The sequence below is a fragment of the Malaclemys terrapin genome, chromosome 11 (genome assembly GCF_027887155.1).
Source record: "Malaclemys terrapin pileata isolate rMalTer1 chromosome 11, rMalTer1.hap1, whole genome shotgun sequence".
NCBI classification, from domain to species: domain Eukaryota; kingdom Metazoa; phylum Chordata; order Testudines; family Emydidae; genus Malaclemys; species Malaclemys terrapin.
Window position 1 is genome coordinate 10685463 of NC_071515.1, and position 16492 is coordinate 10701954.

The window sequence follows — 16492 nt, forward strand, 5'->3', positions numbered from 1 at the left end:
AATGGTTTATTTATTTTGTAAATGGTTCTGCAATTGGATGCATGTACTATCAATTTGCTATTTCATTAAAGGCCAGATTTTTAAACATATGTAGGCACCGAACTCTCATTTATTTCAGTGAGATTTAGGTGCCTAAATACCTTTAAAATCTGGCCCTAAGGACCTAAAATGGCAACTAGGCAGATCTTCCTGGCTATTTCCATATGTAGTTGCATGCCTGATTACATCCCACTGCACCCCTAAGGCCGGGTTTGAGATATCCGTACTCACGGTCAGTAGTATTAACTCCATGGATAGTCCCATTGACCTCAATAGGACTCCACGTGGAGTAAGGTGCTATTCACTGTGTGTAAGAGTTATCATAAGACAGCCTTTAACAAATCCTTTGCAAATTTAGGCCTGAATCCTGCAGCTGCATTTGCAGTTGCCATTTCAGTGTTGGGCCGTTAGCCTAAGAAGTATTATAAAATCTTCATGCATATTAGCACTAAATTAATTAATAGGCAGCAGATTTAAAATAAACAAAAGGAAGTATTTATTCACACAACGCACAGTCAACCTGTGAAACTCTTTGCCTGAGGATGTTGTGAAGGCCAAGACTATGACAGGGTTCAAAAAAGAACTAGATAATTTCATGGAGGACAGGTCCATCAATGGCTATTAGCCAGGATGGCCAGGGATGGTGTCCCTAGACTGTTTGCCGGAAGCTGGGAGTGGGCGACAGGGGGTAGATTACTTGATGATTACCTGTTCTGTTCATTCCCTGTGGGGCACCAGGCATTGGCCATGTCAGAAGACAGGATATTGGGCTAGATGGAGCTTTGGTCTGACCCAGTGTGGCCGTTCTTATGTTCTTATGTAAATTCATTGGGTAATAGCGTACCGTCCTCCAGGCCACATTTTTACCAGATGTGGAAGTCTCATGCAGTCCATCTAAAGGCACTAAGTTACAAATGGGAGAAGTTTTTGCATGTATTAAAATGACTTGAGTGTGGTATTTTCAAAGCTGCATGAGAATTTGTAGGCCCAGTTCCTCTTCAGTTGAATAGGAATTGGGCACCCAAATCCCCGAGATGGCTTGAAAATCCCCTCCTCAATAACTAAAAGCAAAAAGGAAACGTCCAGGCTGTAAATTGCACTGAACGGATTTCTTCGCTATTTCCTTGTTGCTGTGTTGTACAAAGCAACAGATGCTGTGCTTGAAAAGTACCCAACTAATTTCTCTTCGGTGATCTTCATCCTGTGATAGCATCGGCCGTTCAACCAAAACGAATGTGCCTTATGTGTAACTGTATGAACGTTCATAGTGGAATAAGGTTCTGATCCAAAACCCTTTGAAGTGGAAAGACGTCTGTTGACTTCACTGGGCTTTGGATCAGTCCGTAAATCAGGGTCATGTTGGCTGCATTAAAGAGATGGGAAGAAGGGTGTAGGGAACATTTCCAGCCCATGTAAGGACCAGGAACAATTGCATTCCTAGCACTAAGGAGAGCGCAGTGACTCCTCACTCCCTACTCCCCCAGGGGCAGACAGCATTCCAAAGGGGAGAAGTTGGGTCATGGCCCCACCTCAGCACCCCTCCACACGAGTCCACGTAGCATGCAGCATTTCATCAAGGGGTGCTGCAGCAGCTCTGCTCCTCCGGGGGCAGTATAGGCCCTTAGTTTTGGCTGAGCTTCGATGGCACAACTGAGTGGTCAGGAGGCAAAGTCTGCACCTCAAACACATTGCTATGAACCTCTGTCATCCCCGACAGTGGTATCACATGGAATACATTTGCATGCTCTCAGATCTGTGATTCAAAAGTAGAGTTGCCTGCATGGTGCAGCCCTGAAAAAGGTGAGGCGGATAAAGTATACATCTTAATGTTGTTGAAATGTCATTGGCCCTTCTTTCTTAAGTCCCTCCTCAGCATACCCTTCAATGTCTTCAGGTGCAGTGCCCTGAATGCACACTAACTGTATGTTAATGAAGGAAAAATACAATCCAAAGCACTTGTAAAAATAGAAATAACTCAATATATTAGATGCCAGAAAATCCATCTCAGCTTGTCATCCTGGCCATGGTTGGAAAATGCCATGGTCGCAAAATTGCACATGAAAAATCTTCCTAAACAGTTAATAAATTCTCACTTTAAAGTTCTGCAATTACTGCATATATCTCCCATACCAAAAATGAGAAGCAGTGATTAATAGTAATGTCTTATACTGTCCTTGCTCCAAGGAGTAAGATTCAAAATTACTTTTACATTTACAGATTCAGGGACAGATTTTCAACACCCAGCAGTTCCCTCTGAGAAGAATAGGAGTGCTGGGGCTTAAGATCTTTTGCAAATCTGGTCCTTTAATTTCATTTCTAATGATTTCACTAAATATTTGAAAGAAAATACATTTTTAAAAAATCTGAATGAGTCTGACTCTGAAAGTTTTAGCCAAACTCAATTTCGTTTTTTTAAAAACTCTTATTAACGCACCGTTTTTGTTTTGTTAATTTTGCTACTATCACAGAGGGAAGTGTCTGCAAGGATAGTCCAAGTAGTAACAGCTGAAGCTGTAGCAGTCCTGAAAGGTGAACAGGAAAAAGAAGCCCAGCACAAAGATCAGCCTGGACCATTACCTTTAGGTAAAACAAGGCATTTGCAAGAGTGGGGAAGGTATCTCTGTGTGTGCAGCTGTATATAAATATAATTATTAATATCAGGTCACAATATATAATGCATGTAGATCACAAAGGTGGTGCTGATATTCATGGATAAATTGTAGAACCCTGGGATAAATTTTGTAACCAGATAATAAATAAAATGTCATATTTCCCCAATTTATCATGCACCTTTGACTGCCTCGCTGACCCTATCCTCACTAGTCCATCTCCCACCAGGTCTGCATTACATTCTCTGAGCAACTTCGACCGTTATTGTTATTATTGTGTTTATTATGATAGTGGCTTGTTAACTGAGGTGCAATTTTGCCTGAAAGTCCCTAATTCAGCAAAAATACTTAACGCAGGCTTGACTTTAAGCATTTGCTTAAGTCCTATCGAGATCTATGGAATTTAAGCGCACACTTAACTCCTTTGCTGAGTTGGGCCTAAGTGAGGGCAGAACTAATTACACAGCCTGGGTGTTGAGACATTCTTCAACATACTCTGAGAAACAACGTATATGTTTGCAATGATTTCTGTTACAGCGCCTGTAGGTACGAAAGTATATCTGTGAGTTATTTAAATGTGGTTGTATGATCTGCATTGGGATCAAAAAGCCAGTCTCAAGAGGAAGTATTCGAGGCACTAGGTCTGGTCCAATATCCATTGAAGTCAATGAAAGTCTTTCCATTGATTTCATTGGTCTGGGGATCACGCCCTAAATCATAAATTGAGACCTAGTTGCTTGCTGGAATCATTTGCAGCCCAGGAAATACTATGGCATAAAGTTTAAAAAACCTGATAGATCCCAGTACTAACTCTGAAGAAATTCTCAAAACTATTTCTGTGAAATCAGATGAAGAATCTGAGTATACCTGAGAGATACCTTGTTTAGGGCTTAATCTTGCTGTTACTGAAACCATTGACAAAACTTCCTCTGACTTCAGTGGGAACAGGATAAGACCCTTAATTGGGAATTAATCTAAAACCTTAGATTAGGCTTCAATATAGCGCCTTCCTCTGATGAAATACCATGATCAGGTGGCTGACAGAAGTTCCCCATCGACTTGTTTTCCTTCCTTGGTGATGCTTCCAGCTGGTACCTTTCATACTTTGACAAGGAACATTTGCATATATTATGCAGCTAGCCCTGAACCCAGCAGAAACAAACAAAAAAAAAAAAATACCCAGGTTGTAATAATGTAAGAACCCAGCAAAGTGCTGTTTGTCCAGCTACCCAAAGGTAAACTAAGCTTGGGATTGGGTGCCTATTTATCCCTTTTCCATATGATCGAACTGAATCTTTAAAATCTCACTGATTTAAATATGTTGCCATCCTAGGTTTGTGAATGAAGCTTTCTCAAAATCATGAATGAACAATAGTATTGATCTGGCTAACAGATGGGACATAAACACAAAGGACTGATACTTTTTTATTTTATTTTATTTTGTTATACCCTGGGACCAGACTCTTGAACGTAAGGCAGGGCACCTGAAAGGAAAGGTTTTCCTTTCATTATAGGTTTAAAATAATACATTGAAAAAGGGAGTATATCTGAAAATCTATTAGGCACAACCTCCATTTAAGAATTCTCTGAACAGGCCAGAATTGCAGCTTGTACTCAGCATCTAATGGTTTCACAGGAATTAATTGCTGTATCTCATTTTCTCATTTGCATTGTTCAATCTCTAGCAGTTGAAGAATCAGCTAATCTGCCTCCTTCCCCACCTCCATCACCAGCCTCAGAACAGACTGGAACACTGGCAGAAGGTAAGGGTCCCCTGGACATTTCAGAGTATATCTATTGAGGAAGGGAACAAATGCTCGTACGAAGAGGTGGGGGAAGTAGTAAATGGAAATACTTCCTGCTAGCTTCAGCTTCAAGAGTAAGCATTCCCCAGCAATGCAGTGCCATCTGCAAAGTGACCGTAACACACAAATGAGATATATACATATACACAGGGATAATTGGAAGTAAGCAAAAATAAATACACAGACATATATATATATATATATATATATGAGAATAATAATTATTAATAGATATTACAAGCCAAGATGTCTAAATAGTGAGACTTCCCAAGTGTGAGCCTAGAACGTGGTGTTAAATATTGATTACTACAGTCTGTTAAGATGTGTTTAGTTGGAAATTAACCAGCATTAATGTTGTTTCACAATCCAAGTCCATACAAGCAAGGAGATTCAGAGTTTGATTATTCTTTCTGCTTTCCAGCTTTAATTCACATTTCTGTGCCTTGGTGTATATGGGGATTCTGTACCAGGGTGCCAAAGTGAAATTCTACTCTTAAAGCAAATTATACTTTCTGATCCACACAGTAGTACTCAACATCTGAGATGACATTCACATTTTCCATATCTGGATGATTGGCTGAATTCAGACAGCTGAGCCACATGGTAAACTATGAAAAATCTCTCTGCGTATCAGTTTTTAGAAACGTCAATCTATTCAAAATCAGCAAAAATATATTTTCCCAAGTATAGATTTTGCTCTATCCAGATGATTGACACCACAGAAAATACCTGCCACAAACTTCTGAGCCACATGTTAGCTTGCACATATGTGACATTACTAAGCAGACTTCATCTATGTGCATTAAAGGCTGGCTAAAGTCAATGTATCACACTGCAAAACATCAAATAAGCATGCCAGTTCTACTCTGGGCTCCCAGTCTGTCAGTACCGAACAGGTGGTCAAACCCGCTGGTACCCTTCTCCACACTACTGCCTACAAAGACATTGATCACAGCTGCATCAGGAACAGGGTGCAGTGCATACCTGGACCACCTCCATATACAAGGGCCTGCATCCCAAAAGGGCATGAGGCTACACATAAAACCTTCTTGTCATGACCTGCTCCTTCCTGGGCACACACCATATTTATCAGGGTCTGTGGATCATTAGTGCAGCCATTTAACCTCCCTAGTCTTCTCGGGATACGTGTCTATTTTGGCTGCTTATCCTAATTCTGTTTTCGAGGGCCTTGCAATTCCCTTCCAAAACCCACCAACTGACTACACTTTCAACTGCTTGGTTTGATAAACAGTAAATTTATTTAACCTGACTAGACATAACAATGGTCAGTAACCTTTCTAGTTCTTGCACTGAAAGGGACATTCTATGCTTTAGAGAACCTAGTGGAGCTTCCTCTCCTCACAGAAGCCACCCAAAGAATCTTCTCTCCCTCTCTCCAGGAGTCAACTGCTGTTCCTTCAAATTAACCCGCCGCCACCGAATTACAAGCTGTCATGGCTGACCCTTCACACAATATTCCGTAAAGATAAGGTGGTTGTTGACACCTCATCCCAAATTTATTTCTGAACTTGTCACACTTATTTGAACCAATCTACCTGTCTTCATTCCAAAACCCCATTCCTCTCCAGTGGAGAAGAAATTCCCCCACTTTAGATGTTTGTTTTTAGGCCTGTGATAGGACAGAGCCCTTCAGACACTTCCTGTCTTTTGTTGTTGTTGTTGTTTTGGTTGTTGCCATTTCTCGTGCTTCTAAGGGACAAGTAGTTTCCGAGATAATATCTGAACCTAAGTTATGTAAGCGGGGGAATGGTCCCGCTATTGTGGGGAACTTTCCTGGCTTCTGCACTACCCCGGTGAAGAGGGCTAGCGAAAGGATCCGAGTCCTCGCTCCCACTTCCTTTACCCAGAGGCCTCCCTGCCCTTGAGGACTCCCCTTCCACTCTCCTGTCTGGCAGAGTCCTCATAAACCCCGACAAGGCTGGGCCCAGGATTCCTGGGGGGCTCGACCCCCAACCCTGCGGTGGTCACCCAGGACAGGGGCTAGGGTGTCCCCACTCCGGGGTACTCTCTCTGCACTGGGCACCTCCCTGACCCACTGATCATTTCATACAATTTAAAGCAAATACAAGTTGTTTAATTAACAATTAATTTTAAAAAAAGAATAAGGAAAAATGGGAAAGGTTAGAGGAAAACACATCACCCTGCTCTGTGGCAGGGAACATTACAACCAGTGTCTCTGGAACGTCAGGGCAGTTTAGTCTGTTCCTTGTAGGTCCCAGGCCTGCTTCTCAGGCCCTGTCTGTGCTGCAGAGACGCTGCGGGTTGGACACTTGCTCCGGTGGTGGCCACACGCTCTCAGGCTCTAGGTGGCAGGACCCTTCTTCCCAGCGTCGCCCCCGCCCGGTCGGGGTTATGGTCCCCCTGCAAGTCTGGCCTGCAAGGCCTCTTGGCTGAGGCGTCTCCCTGTGCTGGGCCCACTGCCCAGGGTCCCCCTCACTCTCCCCAGCTGCTCACCGCACTCGGACTGCACCCGGCTTCCGGACTGCCCCAGCCCCAGCTCTGGACTGCTCCAGCCTCAGCTCCAGCTCCGGACTGCTCCAGCCCCAGCTCCAGCTCCACTCTGCCTCAGCACGGCTGCTGCTGCTGCTCTGCCTTCAGCTCCCTGGGCTGCTTCTCTGGCCTCTCTGGCTCTGGTTGCTGCAGCTCTGCCCCCAGCACAGGTCTGCTCTGCAGGCTGCTTCTGTGACTCTGCTCCCAGCTCTGACCTGCTCCCTGGCTGCTTGTCTGGCCCCTCTGCCTCTGATTGCTACAGCTCTGTTCCCAGGGCAGCGCTGCTCTCTCTGGGCTGTGCTCTGGCTTTGGGGCTGCAGCTCTGCTTCCAGCAGTTTAGCTCGGGCCCCTGCTCTCTCCTTAGCTCGGCCCCACTCTGTCTGACTCAGGCCATTCCAGTTCACACGGAGGACGGGACCCACCCTGGCCTCCTGACTCTCTGATTAGCCTGCCCACCCTGTCAATCAGGCTGATCTGGAGCATTGGCCTCTCCCCATTGCCCCTGGGGACTGTCAGTCTCAGGCTCCTGATTTGCCATCGACCCTTCCCCTTTTAGTGCTGGGAGCTAGCAACCAAACACCCCCACTGAATGTTAGTAAGGGGGCAACAGTCCCCTTACATACCTGTCTTCATTCCAAAACCCCATTCCTCTCCAGTGGAGAAGAAATTCCCCCACTTTAGATGTTTGTTTTTAGGCCTGTGATAGGACAGAGCCCTTCAGACACTTCCTGTCTTTTGTTGTTGTTGTTGTTTTGATTGTTGCCATTTCTCGTGCTTCTAAGGGACAAGTAGTTTCCGAGATAATATCTGAACCTAAGTGGATTACAGTGCATTTCAAGCTGCTATCACATGGCTGGTATCAAAGCTTATTCCACTAAAGTGTGCTTTAGAAACATCCACATACCTGAATTTTGTAAGGCAGTTAGTGGCAAGCAGGACTCCTCAATCCCATCTTCCAAATGGGCCTCTGCTCATCAGTCATTTAGAATTGGAGATGCATCTTAGCTGACATCTTGAAGAACCACAGTTACTATAAGGTAAGTAACCATTCTGTCTTCTAGTGCAGGCAGTGCCATCTCCCATATCCTCCACTGTCTGAAGGGAACTGGAAGTTTTGAGAAAAGCAGTTGGTTCAAACTAGATCCAATAAGATGGTGACGTTATTGAAAACACTTTGGAATTGGCAGCTTTTCATTTTCATTTTAAGAGAGGGCCTCTCACCACTGGGGATCAAAATGGTGCTTACTGCATGCATCAGTGCTCCTAGATACATTTGCTACATAGCAACAATTGCCATAAACAACTTCTAATATCTAAATAGTAAATAACTGAATATTCAGACCATGCTAGACATATTTTTAATATAGCATTATCAGTAGTAAATATCCTATTAAAGATAAACAGGGTGAAGTAAATACACTTATGAGATAACTGCTTCACCATTGGGGTAGGTGTGTAAATTCACTTGTAATGAAAGACTGTTGTATACGGAGTCATATTTTTCTAAAGTAATGTGCAGTGTTGAAAGGATAATTTACTTTAGATAAGAAGTGAGAACTAGTACATATTCTGTTCCGTAGATTGTGCTCTAAACACAAGCACGAAGACTTAAGTGAACTACTTATATAACAAAGGTAGCCCTTTTGTGTGTGTAGTAGGTCCTAGCCGGGGCTCGACCCTTCCGGACAGGAGGGGAGCCACACCGACTCACTACTGTGGGAACAAGTAGTCAGTTAGTCCCGAAACTCCGGCTCTTTAGTGCAGAGTCGGAGCAACCACAGTTAAAGCTCAGGCCCTTGACTGCAGGGGCTGAGCGAGCAAATAGTTCAGAGCCCAGGCCCTGGATCAGGGCGGGGCAAACACAGTTAGGCTCAGGCCCTTGTTGCAGGGGCTGAGCGAGCAAATAGTTCAAAGCCCAGGCCCTGGATCAGGGCGGGGCAAACACAGTTAGGCTCAGGCCCTTGTTGCAGGGGCTGAGCGAGTGAATAGTTCAAAGCCCAGGCCCTGGATCAGGGCGGGGCAAACACAGTTAGGCTCAGGCCCTTGTTGCAGGGGCTGAGCGAGCAAATAGTTCAAAGCCCAGGCCCTGGATCAGGGCGGGGCAAACACAGTTAGGCTCAGGCCCTTGTTGCAGGGGCTGAGCGAGCAGATAGTTCTGGTAAGGTACGCCTAGGCTTGCTGTAGCCGAGCGTTGGGTGAGGGGGAAGCCTGCCACCCGTGCAGGGGGTGGCAGGGGGGAACGCAGGCCCACCCACTCCACTGCGTTCCAGCCCGGGGCCCTAACAGCGGTTGCTGCCGCTGCTGGTCAGTGGGGTATCCAGGCCGCAACACACTGACATAGGCTCACACTCAGTTGCAGCCGGACCGGGGTCGGCTACCCCCGGGCTACTTCCGTGATCCCCCTCAAAGCCTACCTCGTTCGTTGCGCCGGGATCGGGCCAGTCCATCTCCATGGGCTCCTCTCTGCCCGGGCTCGGCGGCAAGTCTGGTAGCTCTGCCGGGAAGTCCGGCCAATGGTCCTCAGGCGGCTCCTCTGGATAGCAGCAGGGGCGAAGGGGTTCGGGTCCAGTCTCACCCTCAGGGTTAGTGGGGTCCGGTTCCCAGGGGTTCTCCCAGTGGCGGGCGTGAACGGGCTCCGGCGGCTCCTCCTCGTAGCGGGCCCGGGGTAGCTCAGGCCAGCCAGGGTCCAAGCCCCGGTCTTCGACGGTCTCCTGGCCAGGAGCTACCGGCCGCACGTCTGCTCCCTGTGGTGGCTGAGACCCAACTGAGCTCTGGCGGCCGGCCTTTATACTTCCTGTCCCGCCCCTTGACTTCCGGGGGGCGGGGACAGGCGGTGGTGGTCCCACCCACTCTGGTGCCGGCACGTGGGCTCCCTCTTCTGGACAGGAGGGGAGCCACACCGACTCACTACAGTGTGTGTGAATTATTCAGATTTTTCTTTTATGAATTGGTTCATTATTTACAATTATCTGACAGATGGTTTGAGCATGTTTCATCCTGTGGATTAATCTCAAGTATTTGCTGCTTCAAGGATTTGTTACCTAATTTTCTGTCTGTTCTGTCTGGTCATCTGTTTCTGCTCCCTGACTAGATTCTCGTGGGTATTTGCAACCTTTCTCTTCCTGTGAACACTCTAGGAACAAAAATGTACTTGTACTGCAAATGCCATTAAAGCAGATTTTCTGTCTATTTGAACTAGGGTGACCAGACAGCAAGTGTGAAAAATCGGGACAGGGGGTGGGGGGTAATAGGAGCCTATATAAGAAAGAGACCCAAAAATCGGGACTGTCCCTATAAAATCGGGACATCTGGTCACCCTAATTTGAACCAATGCTTATTCATGCTCATTTTTTATCATTAACCCAGCTCTAGTGAAGCAAGTCTTATTCCCATTATTGTGGCATAATGAATTCTAAACAGAGTAATCTTTGAGCTGTGTGCACTATCATGGACCTAACTCTTCATGCTTCTGTTTTGCTGCAGGGAATGTACAAATACCTTGAGAGGTGTTTTTCAGACTTCAGGCAGAGAGGCTTCGTTGTTGGATATGACATGCGAGGTCAGGTGACCAGCAGCTGCAGCAGTAAGAGGTATGAGGATTGATTCCATTTGAAAGACTAGAATTTTAAGTGTGGCTTAGAATGGTTCTCTTCATATGGGGAATTTTATCAGGAATTTAGTGTATTCTCTATTTATATTTCTGTAGTGCCTAAGAGTCCTAGTTATGGACCCCTAGTGCTAGGCGCTGTACAGACCCATAACAAAGACAGTCCTTGTCCCAAAAGAGTATACCATGTAAATGCACAAGCACTCTAAACAGCAAGACAGTCACATGATGTAGAAATCACTATATGTGTGTGAGACTTAAGTGTGAAAGGAAACTTAAAATACTAAGCCCTTAACTTGAATACATCAAAAAACTGCATGACTGGTTATCAGTGTTTTGAGTATTGAGTTTTATTGCAAAACTGTAGTTCTAACTCTGTCAAACTACACATCTGATTTAAACTTTCACGTGGAAAAGGAGTAATTCCTCCTTCAACCCTGTGTAACTATTGTGATACCTCTTGTAGCATCATACACGGATTTGTCTCGGCAGTATGCAGCCATTAACGCAGTCACACAAATGAGGAGTCTTTTCTAATTTCATGCTTAAAAAAAATCCAAACTTCTACAAATAGAAAGGTGCTTAATGCTGCTGATTTTACTAAACTAGCTCAGCCAGGCTGGTAGACTACTTTAAAAAAACTGATTTAGTATCCTTGCCTTTGTTTTCCTTGGGTAATAGATGGTTTGAAATGCAGAGAGAGAATTCCTGTAACATCATTAATTCTCACTTGATCATATCACTGGGACTCTTGCTTTTCAGTATGTTACAGTACACTTACTATTACACTATCGTGTGATTAAAACATTAAATTACACTTCACTGTCAAAAAAGTGAACAAAGTAAACATGGTATGTATGGATCCTTAATTTTCATAGCCTGTTTGTTCACTTACAATGAGCCCCCTCCCATCATTTTTAATGATCAAAGTGCAAATAATTTTCTGGTTATAAATACCTGTGAAGTTGTTGTTGTTGTTTCAAAGACAAGAAACTGTTTGATGAAATTGAACTAAAGTTCCCGCTAGCCCTAATGAAAGGATTATTTTAAAGTAAGTTCTGTCTGTCTGGCAGTAAGGCTAATGACTGTGTGAATTTCTGTAGCTGTTTTTAGACTGATTGGAATAAGGGAGATTGCTGGCCTATTGAAGTTTATTTTGGGAGTAGTATATTGATCTACTTTATCGGAATCATCTGAAACTGCTGAACAGCATTAAAAACCACCAACCTCTGTTAGTTACCAAGATCTATTTTTACCCCTCGAAAGGCTTTTGTTGTAGGAATTTGGCTTTTTTGAAACATGTACCGTGGAGCTTAGATTTGTGCTTCTGTGATCAGATATGGTTCTCAAACAACTGGAGGCTTTGAACCTTTGTATGTCTTTTGACTGTGATGTTGATTGCAAGGCGCTTTACAAGCAAATAAAATGACAAAACACTGCTTCAAAGAGTTTACAATCTAATTATAGGCATGTCGCAGTTAGTGAAAAGATCAAACAGTGGACGGAAGTGGGAGACCAGTGAAGTGAGGGTTACAATAATGTCATATGACTATTTAGGTTTGTTATGTGGACTTATTGATGGTTTCATTATGTGTTATATTCATGTTACATTTTGGATTCAAAGCTGAATATATGAATAGGGATGATTTAATGAATGGTGTACGTATGTTATAATACACACATGAATGAGATTAAAGAGGGAATTAGAAATCAACATGCATGGAAAACACTTTATCCATTCCAAGATGATGTAAATTATGTATGCTCTTTATCACAACTCTTCCACAACATGAAGAAAAATTAAACCAAACTTCCCAGTGACATTGAATTCTTGAGCAAATGCAAGAAACAAACATCATCCCCAGAGGAGTCACCATCTATAACCCTCTGATCCTTACATACAACTTCAAATATGCTGAACAGCTCTGCAGAAGGACTTCAAAAAAAACTGAGGAACCATCTCCTGTACCTCACATCTCCAGAAGGAACTACCTCAAACAAGAAATCATTACATGCTTCCCACACACTGGAAGGATGACCAAGGAAACCTGCCTGGAGATCATGCAAGAAACCCAAAATATCAAAAAACCTGATGACAGCCATCCAACACAAAAACAAAAAGGGGAAACCAACTACAACAACTCCACAACCCACAGAACACCATCTCCGAGAGAAACCAGGACTCACTACATGGATGCTAAGCGACACCCTATCATCATCAACTTATCAAGAAAACCCCTAACTAGAACCACATTCTGTGTACTCGCCAAGGGACTGATCATCTGCTCCATCACAGAACCTGAGACCATACTCACGTGGAGAACTAGAAGAATTCTTTCACAACAAAGACTACATCACCCACAACTACCACGTCCCCACTGATAGTCATAAGAAAAAAGAAACATTTGACTGGACTCCTCACAGAGAATGAAACCACACACTTGATCATTACGTTGATTGCTTCAGGAAAAAAATTGACTGAATCGTTAACATCACATCCACCACAATCTCTCCACTGCTGAGAGGATAGCTATACAATCCATGAAATCCAACCACAAGATAGTGATCAAGCCAGTAGATAAGAGGTGCTATTGTAGTTCTCAACCTCAATGACCTACATCAACAAGGCCAACCGACAACTCTGACATCACCTATTATAAAGAAATCAAAGAAGATTGCACACTACTATTCACCCAGGAGTTTAAGGATGTCATCAAATCCTTCCTTCCCCAAACCACTCCAAGAGAATCTCTACAGCCTCACCGTTCGTGAACCCTTTCCAATCCAGGGACCTATTACATGCTTCCCAAGATACACAAATAAGGAAAACCAGGCAGATCCATCTTATCTGGCTACAACACTCTTACTGAAGGAATATCAGGACTCACAAAAAACATCCTCAAACAGTTCACCACACAAAGGGCCGGTTTTATCCAGGACACGCCAACTTCCACCAGAAGCTCCATAACATTAACAGCCTCCTTCACAACACTGTCCGTGTCACCGTGGATGTCACCTCCTATCCATCAACATCTGTACCCTGATTGCATTGCTGCCTGCCTCAAATATCTTTAAGACCAATGAACAACTCTCAGATATCCACCTCAAACACATTGTAAGTGAGGATGAAATGGATAAGTTTGGCAATCATTTTACATTCAACAGACATGGACTTCTGGGAGGGAGGCTGGCTCATCACATCAAAAGAGCTTTAAACTAGGAATTTGGGGGAGACGGTTGGGAGATGTCCAGTTAATCTCCACACCAGATTATAACATTGAGAGGGAGGACGATGAGATAAGAACGGATATAGCCGGGGGGAAGAGATTGGACATAAGGGGGGGGGGGGATGGATACTAGACTAATAGGTCATACTAGCAGTACAGTGTCCATACCAAATGGGATAACAAATGTGAGAGAGGCCAAACGGCATAAATTAAGATGTTTATACACCAATGCAAGAAGCCTAGGTAACAAAATGGAGGAATTGGAGCTCCTGGTCCAGGAAACGAAACCGGATATCGTGGGAATAACTGAAACATGGTGGAGTGGTAGACATGACTGGAGTACAGGTATGGAAGGGTATGTGCTGTTTAGGAAAGACCGGAACAAAGGTAAAGGTGGGAGAGTAGCATTGTATGTCAATAATGAGGTAAACTGTAAAGAAATAAGTGATGGAATGGATAAGACGGAGTCTGTCTGGGCAATACTCACATTGGGTAAAAGAACTACTAGAGCCTCCCCTGAGATAGTGCTTGGTGTGTGCTATAGACCACCGGGATCTTGCCTGGATATGGACAGAGAACTCTTTAATGTTTTTAGGGAAGTAAATACTAATAGGATCTGTGTAATCATGGGAGACCGGCGTGTGGCTGCGGGGCCGCAAGCTCTGCGCCGGGCCGGGATCCGGGGGGATGCAGGGGGCTGGGAGAAGTGCGGGATTCGGGGGGTCCTGGGGCAGGAAGGGAGTGAGGGGAACATGGGGGCTACAGGGGGCTCAGGGTCCCTGGGGAGGAGGCAGGAAGAGGGGTGCAGGGGAAATGGGGGTAGCAGTTGGGCGATGTGGGGGCTCAGGAGGTCCCTGAGGAGAAGGCAGAAGGGGTGAGGAGGTCATGCGGGGCAGCAGAGAGGTAGAGGATCAGGGGACAAGTGGAGACTTGGGGAGCTCCTGGGAAGTTGGCAGGAGATGGGGCTGAGCGGCCTTGAGTGAGATAAGAGTAGTTTCAGGTTTTACACCTGCCCAAGTGCCCCACCATTGTTCGTGGTTTTATGATCACAAGCCCTGATGCTGCAATGAACCGCACCGACTCCAGTGGGGCTCAGCACAGATGCAGGGATCCACCCATGGGGTTTTCAGTGCAGGATCAAGGCCATGCTTTTCTGCTTCGCATGGTCTGTTCTAATGCAAGGGTCTCAAACTCAAATGACCACGAGGGCCACATGAGTACATTGGCCCGAGGGCCGCATTTACTGACACCTCCCGCCCGCCGCCCTCAGCCCCGCTCCCACTCCACCCCTTCCACGAGGCCCCGCCACTGCCCTGCCTCTTCCCACCCCTTCCCTGCCCCCATTCCAACCCCTTCCCTGAAATCCCCACCCCAGCTCTGCCCCCTCCCTGCCCCCAGGGGTGTGGCGGGGGCTCAGGGCAGGGAGTTGGGGTGTGGGTGCAGGAGGGGTGAGGGGTGCGGCAGGGGATCAGGGTGAAGGGTGAGGCAGGGAGCTCAGGGGAGGGGGTTCGGCTGCAGGAGGGGTTCGGGGGGTGGGCTCCGGCCTGACACGCACCGGGGGCAGGGCAGTTTCCCTGCCTGCCTGCCTTCCTGCCCTGCCCCCGCGTCACTCCGGGAAGCGGATGGAACTTGGGGAAGGAGGGGCGCAGGGGTGTGTGTGGCTGTTGCTTCGGGCACCGCCCCCAGCAGCTCCCATTGGCCACGGTTCCCCATTCGTGGCCAGTGCGCGTTGGGCCGGAGCCGCTCTAGGTAAATGCTGGGGGGGAGGAGGGCGGGCTGCGAGGAGCTCGCAGGCCGCAAAAAATAACCCTACGGGCCGCATGCAGCCCACGGGCTGCATGTTTGAGACCCCTGCTCTAATGAGTCTTACTGGCATTGCTGTGTTGGTTTGGGGTGTGATTTTTACTAACGTAGATTTGCCAGTAAAGCGGTAGTGTAGACACAGTTATAACGGTGTTTATACTGGTATCGTTTATCCTGGTCAGGGAAATCCAATAAGCACTTTTATACCAATATAAATATGTCCACACTAGAGGTTTTTGACAGTATAGACCTGATCTACCCTTAAAATTTTTGCCAGTGTAGCTACGTTATCAAGCGTGGAAAAAATCACACCCCATAACTGACCTGATGGTGTTGGCAAAAGCACAAATGTAGATGCAGTTATACAAGCAAAACCATGCTTTTGCTGATATCGTTTATTTCATTTAGGGAACTGATATAAATTGTACCAGCAAATGCACTCTTCCTGGTATAAACGGCACCTCCACTAAGATGGTTTGCTGGTATAGTTACACTGGCAGATCCTTTTCTAGCAGAGACAAGGCCGTAGTGTAGCCTTTATTAAACTGCTTCTCCTTTCATGTGCTGCTGTCTGAAAGATCCATGGAAAATAGCAGGTAGAGTGACCTGATTATACATGGAGTGTGGCTAAAGGCAGTCCACATACTGAAATAATAGAGATCCCCCCAGCACGCTAATCTCAATTCTAATAATCTTAGCGGTTACTTGTAAATCACTAGGAACTACATTTTTATGCCTCAGTCCTGGAAAGATTTTTGCACGTGTGTACCATTACTCATGTGTGTAATCTCATTGGATTACTCCTCTGACTAAAATTGTGCACATGTGTAAATCTTTCAGGATGTGGGCCTTAATAATTCCTGGAAATTTTCTGCTACTGAAAAGCTCTAT